This window comes from Girardinichthys multiradiatus, chromosome 9, assembly GCF_021462225.1.
Source record: "Girardinichthys multiradiatus isolate DD_20200921_A chromosome 9, DD_fGirMul_XY1, whole genome shotgun sequence".
Lineage (NCBI taxonomy): Eukaryota > Metazoa > Chordata > Actinopteri > Cyprinodontiformes > Goodeidae > Girardinichthys > Girardinichthys multiradiatus.
In genome coordinates this window covers 26,283,804-26,298,973 of record NC_061802.1, presented here as the reverse complement: position 1 = coordinate 26,298,973, position 15,170 = coordinate 26,283,804, and the positions used below count along the sequence as shown (strand labels likewise).

General features: G+C 36.7%; 1 protein-coding gene across 1 annotated transcript in view; it reads right to left on the bottom strand.

Moving 5' to 3' along the window:
• Positions 1-15,170, bottom strand: part of LOC124873256 (voltage-dependent R-type calcium channel subunit alpha-1E) — a 187,815-nt gene that overhangs the window by 71,360 nt on the left and 101,285 nt on the right. The gene's annotated exons all lie outside the window — the stretch shown is intronic.

Below are 15,170 nucleotides of genomic sequence, written 5' to 3'. Positions count from 1 at the left end.
GTTCAATTTTGGTCTCATATGACCAGATCACTTTCTACTGCAAGTTTGCTCTGTCTCCTATATCAGAGGCCCCCAACAACTGGGCCACCCCCGAGTTTGCAGTTGTGCCATCCTCGTTCCATTTTCATATTATGTCTTGAACAGCTCTCCATAAGAGGTTCAAAGTCAGAAAATATTGTTTTATAATATTACATTTGAGCCTGCTTTGAACGCCTCCACAACATTATCCGTGGGCTCACTGGTCTGTTCCTTGTTCTTCATGATGCTGTTTGTTCTCTAGTGTTCTCTTAGAAACCTCCAAATGTGACATGGCAGTTTTACTTTCCCCTCCTCTGCTGCCTGCACTTCCCTGCCAGCCTGATTGAACACACCTGCTCACAATCATCTCCTCCTCCTGTGTGTATTTAGCCAGTTCGTCTGCAAGCGTTCCAGCATCCAGAGTATCATTGTAACAGAGGAGGTTCTGCGAAAGGTCTCACTGTGGTTTGCAGTCAAAGTGGTTTGATTGTCAGGATTTTAAAAAATTTGCCTTAACATAAACATGCACAAATATAAATTAGAACAAATAAACCAATAAAAAAAGAATTCCCTCTTGTACTAAAAAGCTTTGCCTGTATTTATTCTGAAGCTTTCAGATAATTTACATGATTTTACATGTAAATGCTGTTATGGGTTAAAACTTAGGTGTGAAAAGGGATTAGAAGACAAAACCGACTGATGTGACGAGCTTTTCAAAATAAAAGAGTATAGTACTAAAAGTATAGCTTAATGAGACTTTGTGCTCAAAGAGAGAATTAAACAGAGAACAAATAAAAGCTTAGCCTGACCTCTGCAGCAAAAAAAGCATAGAAACAAAAATCAGAAGCTAAAGGACAAACTAACTGGGTCTTTGCTCTTCCCTCCTTATGTTGCTGCTTTGATTTTTGCTATACTTAGTTTTAATAGAGGCACTCAGAATATAAAAGGCTAACTTGATTGTCTAAATGAAAAGAAACATGTATCCTAAACATGAATCAGAATAAATACAAGCTGAAACTCTCAGCAAAGGGCTGCTCTCTCATTCACAATCTTGGACAACCATTACTATGGAAGCTCTGAAACACTCAGGCCGTCTGGACCTTGGCACCTCCTTTCTATCGGAGATGGGGAAGGTGAAGGTTGGCCACAGAATCTGGCAGATATTAATCTGCCGGGGGAAGCATGACACATGGCTGATTTGGCACAAATAACCAGTTTGGAGGACCATTTATTTCCTCCCTGTAGTCTTCCCTTTGTCTCATAAAAAGATATTCATTTATTATTTTACAGTAGCTTGATTTGCTCATTGAAACAGAAATATTTATTAATATCAAACTGTATTTTGCACATAATCAACATATGTGGGCCTTATGTTACAGTCCAGACAAAATGTTAGGACTAGAGCAACGGAGGAACCCAGAATGCAGACTAGCAGGCAGCATGATGGTAAGTGAAAAGGATTTAATGACTAAAAAACAAAAACTCACTCTCAGAAGAGGCAGGAACAAAATTATAAATGGGCTGGCAAGACAGACATGGCATGAGCCGAAAAACAAGACATGAGCAAGATCTGAAAATGTTTCCACGAGGCATAAACAGAACAGGTGTGTATATATGGAGAGTGAACCAGGTAAGCAAGACAGATTAACTAGGTGCAGGTGAACCAAATAAAGATAATTGACAGACAGAACAAAACAGACTCTTGAATACAAACAAACAGAAACTAGAACAACGTGAAACTAAAGCATGACCACATCCAAAAACCAAACTTGACAAAACATGAACAAGACTAAAACTTCAAACTGTGAAATAACATATAAAGAAAAAACCCGAAACCAAAAACCAAACAGCCCCTAATCATAACACAAAAGGGGATTATAGATACATAAACATAACAAAGACGGTGTTATCATCCAGTGATTTTCTCCTCAACATACCAGCAAAATACAATCACATTCTCAAGTTAAAGTGCATTTAAACAGCATAGAGCCTTAGAGAGCTCTGCTAAGGGAAAGTCATACACAGGAATTTGCTGTCAGGCTGAAAAGGCCATCTCAGACCCCACCCAGAGCCATCTAAAATGTCACCCAGCAAGGTGGAATAATATCACTTAACAGGAACCTAATGAAAATGATAACATGTATTTTATATACACTATATTATAGGTCAGAATGAAGAGACCAATAGACAAAAAAAAACTTTCTTACTAGTCTGTAATATTGCTCTAGTTTCTGATTTATACATTTGGACGTGGCCATTACAGAGGAGCACAACAGTAATGTCAGCATGTCACTATCCTGAGGTGTTTGGGTTTTGATTTTCTTTTTTTTTTTTTTTTGACCATTTCTTTGCTGTTTATTTTGTTCTTAAGGTCTTGCTTTCATTAGTTTATTTCTCTGTGCTCATTATTGTTAGATGTTTTCCTTATTAGTTCCTTCGTATGTCCTTTAGTATACTTTGTACATCTAGAGTTATTTCCTGTTAGATACTTTTCTGGGTTTCTTTGTCTTTCTGCTCTGCTCAGGTTAATTAGTCCCCTTCCTTCAGCTTCCCTGTCTTCTCTCTGCCTCAGCTGCTCCCTATTTCATCTGAGTGCCCCTTCTAGTTCATTTGTTATTTTCCTCCTCACCCTCATTATATATACTCATTGGTTCTAATTGTTCACTGCTGGATTCTTCTGTTGACTTTGTGTTCTACATCCTATTGCCCTCACGCCATGCTGTAAGTTTTGTCTTTATTTTCATTAAATACTTTACTCGTTTACATTAAAGTTACATTTACATTAAATACTTTACTGCTCCCACATTCCTGTCTGCATTTTGGTTCAGCTTCTACCTTACAAATTCTGACACAGTGCCCCTTTGCCTTTAGTCTCTCTAGTGAGTGAATATCTCTTTAAGACATATTTTGATCAAATAGCTTTTGCATTGAAACAGTATAGTATTTTAACTATCTGTGCACTTTAGATGTGATTTTTAAAAGAAAGCTGCTAAATTTTAGCCAGTTCAGCAACAAACCTTCTGTCTTTTTACTTACTTTGTTTTCTGACTTTGTAGCTCATTTGATTTTTTCCATCTTATTTTAATTCAATTGAACTATTTTTAAAAGTCCTATTTGCTTTTACGTTTTTATTCATTTAATTGTTGTCTATCAATTTTTTTGTGTCAGAAAAGCTAAAAGACAATTGTTGCAGATGAGGGTTGTCATAACCAATCTAAAACTTGCTTTGGAAGTGTTTTTATATTATTTATGTTTGTGTCTATCACTATCAAGTAAAAATATTATAATAGTTCATACTAATAAAAGCACTTGGCCATCATTTTGTTTTGTGAAAACAGCAGAATCTCATTTCCTGCTGTTAGCGCAAACCTCTATGCAAGTTATAAGGAGAGGTAGTTATAATTTTCCATTGCGAAATGGGATACTCCTTTCAGAAATCATCAGTTGTTCAGCCGATTAATGCTTCTACATAGACATACTCAAGGATTATTTTGCCTGTATTTGATAAATAAGCTTATAGTATCAAGCTTGGAACAGAATTAATAATTTATCATGACAAAGATACCACATGAAATACAATGGGATACAATGTGTTTTTGTATGAAAACATTTTAATGCTAAATAATTTTAAAAAAAAATTTTTTTGTAGTTAATTTGTTTGCATTGTCTATTTAAAGTGGGCCCAAGATATATTTCCATTAGAAGAATATAATGGGTGCACCCATTTATGGGCAAATTTATAAAAACTTTTACCTGTGCTAAATCTGACACTAAATGCAGAGGTGGAACAAGGCTTATAATAGCTTCACCTAGCAAATAGTATCTGTAATTAATAATCAGAGCAAATAACATCACATACTCATTGACAAGAGCGTTGTGTAGAAAAATACCATCAGCTGAAAGCTGGTGGTAAATTTGGGTGCAGGAGAAGACAAACCTAAGATTCAAACCTGCTGCACTGCTGGCTTTGCAAACACTGGGTCAGAGATGTCACATACAGTGAGGTGAGTTCTGATACTTTTTCTCAAATAAAAAAAAAATTTCTAAAATCATTTTATTGTTTTTTAATCCGAATCAGCTTTATAGGCCACGTTTGCGCATACAAACAAGGAATTTGACTTCAGTTTCACACGCTCACAGCGTACATGCATTAAATATAAATATATAAACTTAAATGGAGAGAAAAAAATAAGAAAGAAGAATTATGTACATATGAGCTAGATACATACAGGTGTAAACTTATTTGCACGCAAATGCCAAACACACATTCTCTGGTGCTGCCTTTATATGTTTTTTTTAACAATATCACAATTCACCCTTTAACCCAGCTAAACCATAAAGAAGTGTGTGAGAGATTCAGAGTGGACCCTGGGGGGGTGAAATGCTTCTGAAGGTTAGACTGACTGAACCAGTAGCAGTCACTTTAACTGGTTTAGCATATTTCACGGGTTTTTTACAAGTTATTAAAGTCACTTTTATTCAAAGGGAGCTGTCAAATAGATGATGGCCTGCTTTGTGGTGTCAGTCGTGATAAGTGAGTACCACTGATAAACCCTGCAGAGGCAACAGCTTCACAGCTCTTGACAGATCTGTTGTGACAACCGTCAGAGCCAGATACCGACAACATTGTGACTTATGTCCCATGTCATCGTCAAGCCACGCATTTATTAATAGGAGCACACCTGATCACTGCAACAAATTTACCTACAGATCTTTCATTAATGACACTGCAGGTATCTTAAAGTAAGACACAAAAGCACATTTTTGAAGCAAATATAATTCCACTAATAAACAGTATGAAAAAAACTGAAAATTGTACACCTCAAAAAAGTGACAATATGAACGAACGAATAAGACAATATTTGTGCAGGAAGTGGTGAAATTTAAAGAAATACTCTTAACTTCTCTCACAAAAATGATGATGGTACTGTTTGGGCTTCCAGGTTGCTAGAGCTCTTAGACCAACCAAACTATTAGCACATGATGTTATTTAGAAGCAATGGCTCTAGACGAATTAGAGCCATAAAGAGTATTTCAAAGCAGTTTTGAAAAATGTAGCAAAAGAACATGAGAACATGCATCTAAACAATGTTGCTTCTTTATGATGTCCTGTAAAGTGTGTTGCATCCTGCATTATTGCATTTACTCTAAAAAATAATAATTAAAACCAAAAAAACAATAACTAATGTTGTTTACTAGTGATTTTAAGTGACTAAGCATAAATATACACAGAAGAGGACACAATGTTTTCTTCCCTTTACTATTTTATTGTTTTGGCAAAAAACCAAGATAAGGTTCCTCGTCTCTGGTCTCTTGTGTGTTTAGTTTGTGTTTCTCCATTTGTTCCACTAGATTCCCTCTGCATCTGCTCTCTGATCATGTTAATTAATCTCCCACCGGTCTCTTGTCCCACTGATCACCTCACCACAGTATATATTCCCCTATGATTCTTTCACATTTGACATCTCTTTGCTGGTTCACTGTTATCGGTTATCTGTTGTCTCTTGTCCATTGCTTTCCTTGTGTTTCTGTTTTTTGATCTACTGCTGAATTTTTGGGGGATTGTGTTTTTCTGTTTTTGTTTTGCTTTTTTCATTTTCTGTCCTGTTCTTCTTTTTTTATTATTTTGGACCTCGTGTCTAGAAGATTATTTTTTTCCATTAACTGTGTTTGATTTTTTCATCCATCTCTGCCTTCCTCCTTGCCTATGTCACTTTGTAAGAATTACTTTTTCAAAATCTTAAACTAAAGCAGATTTTTTGTCAGGATCTGCCATTTTGGACTTTGTTGTGGTTTTGTGTTTGTTTATGTCACAGAGTGACATTTTGGACTTTGTTTTATGGTTTCTTGTGATCGTTTATTTTGTCTAGATGTTTCTATTAAGTTTATTAGTTTGTTTTTCTCCCTCTACTGCCTCCTGGTGTTTTGTTGTTCTCCTCCCTCATTAAGCTTTCTTATGGTTGTTTCCTTTCCAGTTAATTCAGTCAGTGTGGTTAGGTTTGTTTACTTTTGTATTCAGGTTTTCTTTATGGGTTCTTTGTTTGTTCTTAGGTTGTTATTGTTGTTCCTATGTTCCCTCTAGTTTCTCTGTTTACTTTAGTCATGATTATTCTAGTTTTCTTATTCCCCATTTGATTATTTATCTTTGTCTATAGGTTTGCTTGGTCTGTGTTTCTGTTTATTAGTTACTTTGCCCATCCTCAGTCTTGTATTTGTTTCACCTGTTCCTTCTGCCTCCCTGCCTCCTTGTCACACCTGTTCCCTGTTTTCTCTGATTACCTGCCCTTTGTTATCCCTCAGTATATTAGTTGGTTTTGTGTCATTGTTTGTTGCTGGTCCCTTGTGTTTGTCATACCCCGTTCTCAACCCACGTATTTGTGCTGAGTTTTTCCATGTTCCTGCAGAACCTATCTTGTAAGTTTTTTGGATCTGGACTTTTGTTTGTATCTGCAGTGCCTTGTTTGGTTTCTTTAAAAACCTCTGGAAATAAAGCTGAAAACCTTTTACAACATGTTGCTGCCCAGCTCTTGTCTGCACTTTGGTCCGCCCACAAACCACACTTTGACAGTTTACTTTTCAGCTAGATGTTTCTATTCCTTTGGGTTTAGTAGTTATGTTCATTTTTTTCTTCTGTTCCCTGATAGTTTTGTTCTCTCTCCTGCCTCCTAGTTTTAGTAGTTCTTTATACCCTCGCCCATAGTTCCCTTGGTGGTTGCTTTCTCATTTATTCATAACTTAGAATGGTTTTCTCCTCTTATTATTATTATTTCAGTTCTCTTTGCTTCTTTGGGTTTTCTAGTTTACTTTCTCGCTTAATGTTTCTGTGTTTCTTTATTGTTAGGTTATTTGTTCTTGGTGCACTCTTCTAGTTTATTAGTTTTTTCCCTGTTCCTCCTCTTGTCATTAGTTCCCCTTCAGTTATTATTTACTCAGTGTTTGTTTCCTTTTATATTTGTAGTTCTTCCCAGCCATATCCCTAGTTTCAGTTCCTTCTGATAGGTTAGCTTTTAGTCATTGTTTGCCGTTATACTCAGTTCCATTTATTGTTTACATTTTGATTTGTATTTATACCATGTCATCGCTTTCTTTGCTTCCCTCCCAGTTAGTTCAGTCAGTATTTGTTGGGGTTTGTTTACTTTTCAGTTAGGTCTTCCTCTATGTCTTCAGGTTACTTAGTTAGTTCTTATTTTCCAGGTTGTTATAGTTTTCTTAGATCTGTTTCTCTGAGTTTGTTATTCAGTCCCTTCTACCATGGTTTAGTCTTGTAATTAGTTTCACCTGTCCTTCAGCCTCCCTGCTAGCCATGTCACACCTGTCTCCTGTTCCATTGATTTCCTGTCTATTGTTCCACACTCATTTCTTTCTATATATTAGTTGGTCTGTTTTCTTAGTTCCCCGCTGGTTCCTTGTGTTATGTCCCGTCTCTCCTTGAGCTCCTCATGTTCTCCTGTTTTTGTGCTACGGAGTTTTTTCCTCCCAGCGGAATTGTAAGTGTTGATTTCAAGCCTTATTAAAACTAGCCTTCTCTGAACATGCTGCTGCCCAGTTGTTGTCTGCGTTTTGGTCCAAAACAATCTCAGACGGAGACATTTTTGGCGACTGGTGGTACAGCTAGGTTTGTTTGTGTTTGAGCATCTGAATAACTCCCTTTTTGCTGAGTTTTATCTTACAAGTTTTATCAATACAAGTTCATTTCTTGTGCACTCAGTGTTATGATCCTTGGGTGTTTGTTTTAATGTGCTTGTGTTTTAATTATTTCTGAGTTCTTTATTATTGTTACAATGGTCTTGCGTATTCGGTTCACTGTGTTCATTAGTGTAAGAAAGGTCCTACCTTATTAGTTTATTGCTTTTGGTTTAGTTTTGTCCCTATTTCTTGTGTTAGTATATTTTCTTCTTGGTTTGTTTCCTTTGTGGCTAATTTAGTTCCCTCTTTTGATTCAATGCTATTCTCCACCATCTTCTCTGCATATAACCACTGGCTGTTGCTGTAACATACAGGTTCCTCCTTCCTCAATGTTTTGTCCTCCATGTGCAAGATCTGTACGTTTTTCTTTTTAGATCATTAAACCTTAACAATGCTCATCCCAGGTTCTTGTATATATTTTGGAACTACTCTTAACATACTAAACATGACACTCAGACCATTTTAAGATAATCTGTCCTTCAGGACTCCTGCCTCTGTCTAGTTATACTTGTTCTTCATAATACATAAAGGCCAAAAAGGGTGACTGATCCTCTAAAAATAAGAATATTGTCATTTAAGCAGTAGATTAGATGTTTGCAGTTTTGCCCAAGTTTAAGGTTTTGTGTGTGTGTGTGTGTGTGTGTGTTCCTGTTTTGGCATCACAGTAAGAACCAATTTTCCGATATCACCATCAAATTGAGGACCATTTGTACCAAAGTGAGTACATTTTGCTGGTCCTCATGACCTTTTTTGCAAACGGTTAGGTTTAGGACTAAGGTGTGATTGAGTTTAAGTTAAGGTTAGGGTTAGGCATGCACTGGTAATTGTTAGGTTTAGGGTTATTGTCAGGGTAAGGTCAGAGAAAGGGTTGAAAATGACTGAAAATCAATGGGAGTCAACACACATGGTCCTCACTACATAGCAAAACAAGAGCGCGCGTGTGTGTGTGTGTGTAGCTTATTGTCTTGACAGAATAAGAAATTGTGTGGAGGACTCCTACAGCACTGCTCTGGTCGGTTCAGTTAATATACGCTTCTCTGCCTCCCACAGTTTACTCTGTCCTTTTTTTACTTCCCTCTTCTTGGTCATTTATTCTCTCCTGCTCTCAGTTTGTGCACACAATTCTATATTGATATTCAAGGTGTTGCATAAAATCAAGTGATGTCATTCATTAAAACAACAGCCTCAGATATGGGCTTGTTTTTTATAAACTGGTTATCAGAAGAGTATCAAAACTACCTGCTGAGTTGTGTTTTGCTCATGATAACAACTTTGATTTATCATAATAACAGTAAACTAACTGAGAATTTTTGAAAAGGTTGCAAACAACAGTTAGTACAACTGGATTGTTAGTCTGAAATTTTTTTTACTGTTGGTTCTGAGCATCGGTAAATATCAAAATATTTGAAAATATGATTGACTGCAAGTTTTGGTGCTTTAGAATGTACTACTCAATGTAACTGGTGTACTAAACTAGCCTTCTGATAATATGTTTTAGAGCAGTTTGATGAGTGGCAGATCTATTGCCAAAACAACTGACAGTTTTACTATAGCATCTATTATCACAATTAATTCCCAAAACTATTGTGCTAAGATTAACGTTATCATGTCTTTTAATTTGCTTTCTAGTACAGGGCCCTGGTTCAGATGGAGCTGCAGTGGCCCTGAGGTACAAAAACATCAAAATCAGAAACAAATGAACTTTCCAGATGAAACACCAAGGCAAACAACACGGTATTTCTGACACCTAATGATAAACATCTCATCAGAAATCTCAACTTGTCATTTAATACAAATATGATAACGGCATGACCTTATAATTTTACCATTCAAAGCAGAGAGGTTTTGTCATTTCACTAATGTTACCTTGAAACAGGACAATACTATAAAATCATTTACTTCAGGTTTTTTCAAAATCTTCTGCCACTGACCTCGACTCTAAAGAGCAGAACACAAACAATTTCAAGCTACCTGCAATCTTCAGCACATCTCTCTGCTATGCTTCGCATACTTTGAATTGTCTACTTATTCATACAATATACACTCCAAAATGTACTCATCCATTGTTGTTTAAGCAGATAGAAAAGCAGGGTCAGATTTTGGCTGTTATGGTATAACTCTGTCAATCAAGTGCATTATTTATTTCTTTAAAGTGGCTTTTATGAAGTGGTAAATGGCCTGCACTTGCTGCAAGACAAGTGTTAACTGCACCAAAACAGAGGCCATAGCTGCAATCCAATTGAGACACTTGCCTGTTTTGTCTTCAAAATCACTCAATTTGAAATATGATAAAAAGATTCTCCATTAAATTGGAAGCTCCTTGCTGGAAACTAGCAGGTTCAAATTAACACTAAAGGACCATTTTTACTGAAAAAAAGCTGGAAAATGTTGGGATTGGATAAGGTTATGAGAAGTTTAGTTAAAATATTCCTTGTTTTAAAGTAAGCAAAATAGATGTCTCTAAACCAATCAACATAAAAATGTATTAGAATTTTTTTATAGTTATGAATCATTAATTTAATAATTATGTAATATAAATCTCCCTTGAGAGACTGACCTATTTATTAATACGTTTATCTTAAAATTTTACTATTGATCATCAATTCACTGTAAACAGTACTGGCTGCATTCAGTCACTGACTTTGCTTTAGAAATGACAATGGCACACATTATCTAACAGTTGCCATAGGAACTTAACAAGGTCTTCATCACTCATTTATGGTGTGGAGAGACACATGCTTTACTCCATCTCTATATCTAAATAATGCTTTTTCATTGTGCGGTGCCTGAAATGAATCAACAATAAGTGTCATTTTGAGAAGATTGTGTTGCTCCTGAATTTTGTTCAACACATCTTTCACCACAGTCTGTTCAGGTGTAAGATTGAATACTAATAATCTTCATTCGTTAATTCAATTCCCGCAAAGGCACTGTTCGCCTCAGACTGGATTTGCAAAGGCAAATTAAAAGGTCATAGTCTAGAAATGTTCATGACCTTTCCTCAGTGTTGGTTACTTTTGCTAGTAAAATGAATTTTGTTTGATATGACTCTCAGCAAGCAGTAGGGCCACTTTGATCTTGGTGTATCAACTCATCTTTTCTAATCAGACTGCATAAAAGGCCCTCTAAACAGTCTTTGTGTCACAGGCTGTCATTTTACAACTGCTAAAGTGGGGGGAGGCAGACAGGGACAGCATATGAGCTGATTATCATCAGTATGATAATGTTTCAGTAACTAGATTTGAGATCACAGTTAAAATATAACATTTGACCGGTGGATCTCAATGTGACTAAATATATTTGAACATGTTCTTTACTCATGATGATCATATACAGGGATTGTCAAAGGATTCATACCTCTAAAACGTAGTAGTACCCCTTAAAGTCAGTAGTGAAGCAGAAGGAGAATGATACATGGTTTCCAATTTAAAAAAACCAAAATGAAAATCTGAAAATTGTGCTGGACATATGTATGTATTAACCCTCCCGGGTCAAGACTTTGTAGAGCTATCATGATCTGCAACCTCATGTAAAAAGTACATGTAGACATTGACAATTTTACCATCTCTTTTTAAAGTCGGGTGGTTGCACTGGATTTTATTTAGTGGAATCAGATGAAATGGGTCTTAATACACATCACACCTTTGAGGGTACTTGTAAAAGATTTTTGAAACCATGTATAATTTTCCTTCCACTTCACATTTTGCAATGCTTTTACTGTTCTATGAAATAACATCCTGATAAAGTACACTGATGTTTATTTTTTTATGTGAACATGTTAAAGGAAAATATATAGTTTTGCATTGCATTTAACTTTGCCGAACTTGTGATGAGGAGAAATGACAGAATTGAACAGCTTTTTAACTATTCTTCCATTTGTTGGATTTGGATAAACAAAGCGCACAAGCTATATTTTTTCCTGACGAAAAAACAAATCTCTTCTGATCCAAACTAATTGTAGAGACCTTAACCAGGGAAGTAGAACTGGAGCCCATGACAGCCTGACTTGGGGCTGGGTCCTCATTCACCACAGCAACAGCTCGGAGGGACACATCCACCCCTGCTGTGTCTGATCTCATCAATCCAACAGACAGCAGATGGAAAAAAAAATGGAGAGGACGCGTCTGTCTGAATATCTGAGTGTGTTGGGGTGTGTGGGAGAGAGGTTGATTTGGTCACTACTAACAGGTGCAAGATTGCCAAGCAGACATAAGGTGTTGCTGGCTAAAAGACATACAATAGTGGTACATTTGGTTCATACGCATGACAGAGAAAAATACATAAAATACAGTAGGAGCACCATTTCTGATTTCAGTTTTTGGAGTCAGATCCTGACAACTTATCAGATAACATGGTGAACAGTATGATAGAAAAGAGGGGAAATAGTGCAAATGTTTACACTGAGTTTAAAGTGGCAGCAAAAAAAAAAATATATGCTGTGACTGATATACCTTTATCTTTACTTTTATAGTGCAAAATCTTACATCATTGCTCTCTATTTTTATTGTGCTTTTTGATTTGCCTTGAATTGTTATATAATCGTTATGTGTTTTTGACCTTGCCCTGTTTTATAATCACAGTATATTTTAGTAGGCTGTTGGTCCTAAAAACATATCGGTTTAATAAAAATATGGAAAGGCAATAAAAAAACTTCAGAAAGAATTGAAAAGATAGACAATTATTATTTAAAACTAATAATTTGATTACTGCAAGAAACTCTGAAAGAAAACTATATTATGGCTCTGATATAATGTTATTATGTCCTGCTAGCTAGTGCTGCAGATGCTGTGATTGATATGAAGCTCTCCGTGTTGGCTTTAGCTTCCGGTCTGCAATGTCAAAGTGAAAGTACAGAATACAGACTAATGACAGCAGCATATAACTCATCATAAAGCAAAAGGAGACACTGGATATTTTTGATTAATACTAAAGTCCTAAAAGTCTTAAACAAGTAGACTTATTGTCTACTTTAATCAGTGGGACATAAATCCAAGTTAACAATCTCCAATTAGAATAACCCAACAGGTGATCTAATTTATTCTGCTGATCAAAAGAGGGCAAAATATTTGCAGACAAATAATAAGAATGTTTTAAATCATACAGTACCTTAGTAAATGGAGTTAATCTGTGTGTAATTTAACCTTATAAATATTGCTGTTTGTAGAGCACATTGAGGAAAAACAACCCCATTAAGACCAGTGAGCGCACCAGATAGGTTAGGGATACGGTAGCGGAGAAGTGTGAAGCAGGGTTATGTTATAAAACACTATTCCAAGCAATGAACACCTGCAACACAACTGTAAACTAGGGCTGCACTGTATTCCATGAATATATTGTTATTGCAATATCAGTGTGCTCAATATTAAAATCACAAAGAAGTGTTTGAAATGCAATAATTGTTGGCAAACAGAATCCTAGTAGAGTTCACACTTTGCATGCCTATGTAGGTTTCAGGGAGTCTTCCTGTAGTAGATTCCCAGAGCTGACTCAGATTACATTGTCCAAGATGATAAATATCACAAAAAGCGCTAGAAGCACAGATAAGAAACAAATGAGAGTGTCGGGCCCAGCCATGGAGAGAGAACAACCACTGAATAACACAAACAAAAGAGCCTGGTAAACACTCTGAATCCCAGAATGCACAGCAGTAACTTATTTCAGGACAGCCCAGGAAGGAGGAGTCACAGCTTTAATCCCCATGATGTCATAGTACAAAACTACTTCACCTGCAAACATCAACAGGTTGCACAGTGAAGGTCCTGATCTCGCTGGCCCAATAAAGGACTACATCCAGAATCCAAAGTTAAGTACAATCTAATGTTCATGTATCCATCGATCATAAACCAGCCAAATTAAGACCAGCTGCCTTAACCTTTCTTTCTGAGCTTCTGCAGAAAAAGAATCTGAGCCAGGCAGAGACAGTGTCCCTAATTACGATGAGCGAAGCAGCTTCCCCTTCCACTGCACTGAGAGAGAGTGGCGTAGGAACCGCAGTCTCGCACTCCTTCATGTGTGTCTCTGGTCTGAGCAGAGGCATCCCTCTCCCAGTTGCTACTGAGAGAAACTGTCACAGCTTCATTGTTCATCTCAGGCCACACAACTCACGACCCTTTTGGACTTCCTGTCCTCCTGTTCATCAGAACGCTTCACAAAAGAGGTGGTGTCTGGGCAGAGAAAACTAGTTTAGGATAAAAAAAAATCAAAATACAGTTTTTTTTATTGTGTTTTGCTTTATTTGTGTTGCTACAAGCTAATCTATTTCAGTGCTAGCAGGCTAACTAGCATTGATGTTATAAAGCTGCTTTGGGTTGTGTTTTAAATTTATAACAAACTATACTTAAATGAATGGCTTAAACACAGGTCGGCTGTAACACACCGCTCATACATAAATTAATATTTGTATTAATGATGCTTAAAAGTACATGTGGAAATAAAAGGGTTGCTAAAATAAGCTATCTCCTTTGTGTAAACTCTAGATGTGACGTCATCACATCTGTCTATTTGTACGCCATCTTGTGAGAGGCCGTAATGCTCCTTGCCGTCACTTTTAGTAGTCCTGTAACTAATTACGACGGCTGGCTGACAAATATTAAGGATCAATTGTCCAAAATGTTCAGGATTTCTATTAACCTATAATAAGACTTTATGTGATGAAAATCTAACACTGCACATCATCAAATCAATCCCCATAGTAAAACAAGGTGGCAGTAGAATCATGCTGTGGGGGTGGAAAGAAATAAAAACATAGCTCTGACCTAAACCTAACCAAATAATTCTGCTGTTAAAATCCCCAAAATAAAATTACAAATCAATCATAAAACAAAAACACAACTAGTGGAGAAACAGGAACTCGTTGCTGTATGGAGTTAGTAGCAGGTAAAACAGGTGAACAGAAAGAAACTCCCAGAACTCCGACAACTAGATCTACATACATGAAAATACTACTGGTACCAGATGACTACACCAAAGTACTACACTGAAGAACATTTAGTTTTCCCCCTTTCTAATGTCCATAACAACCAAAGAGCAAAAAAAGAGCAGAAACTCCAGTCTTGTTTTCTTTAATCTAATCAAGTCCCTTTGCACCAGCTCTTGCCCTTTGTGTCTGGCACTTTATGGTGACACAAAACCTCAGTGGGTGTTGCCCTGTGTCTACTGTTGCCAGTCTAATGGAGGGCTTGCCAGCAAGTGAAACTGCTAGGGTGCCAATTAGAACATACGATTATGCACTGAGGCATCCTTCTCATTTCCTCCTTCTTCATCCTTACTTTTTTTTTTCTTTTTCACACTAATTGTCGTCATGCTTCTCTGCTATTTAGAAATTTTCTCTCCTGGTTAGTTTCATTACCTGGTTTATTCTCTTTTATGTCTCCGCCTCAGAGCTTCACTCTTTAGCAGGGGAAACAGACTGGTGACCTAAGAAAATTCCTTGTCCCTCTGCAGTCAGCAGCCACACAAAAACAGCC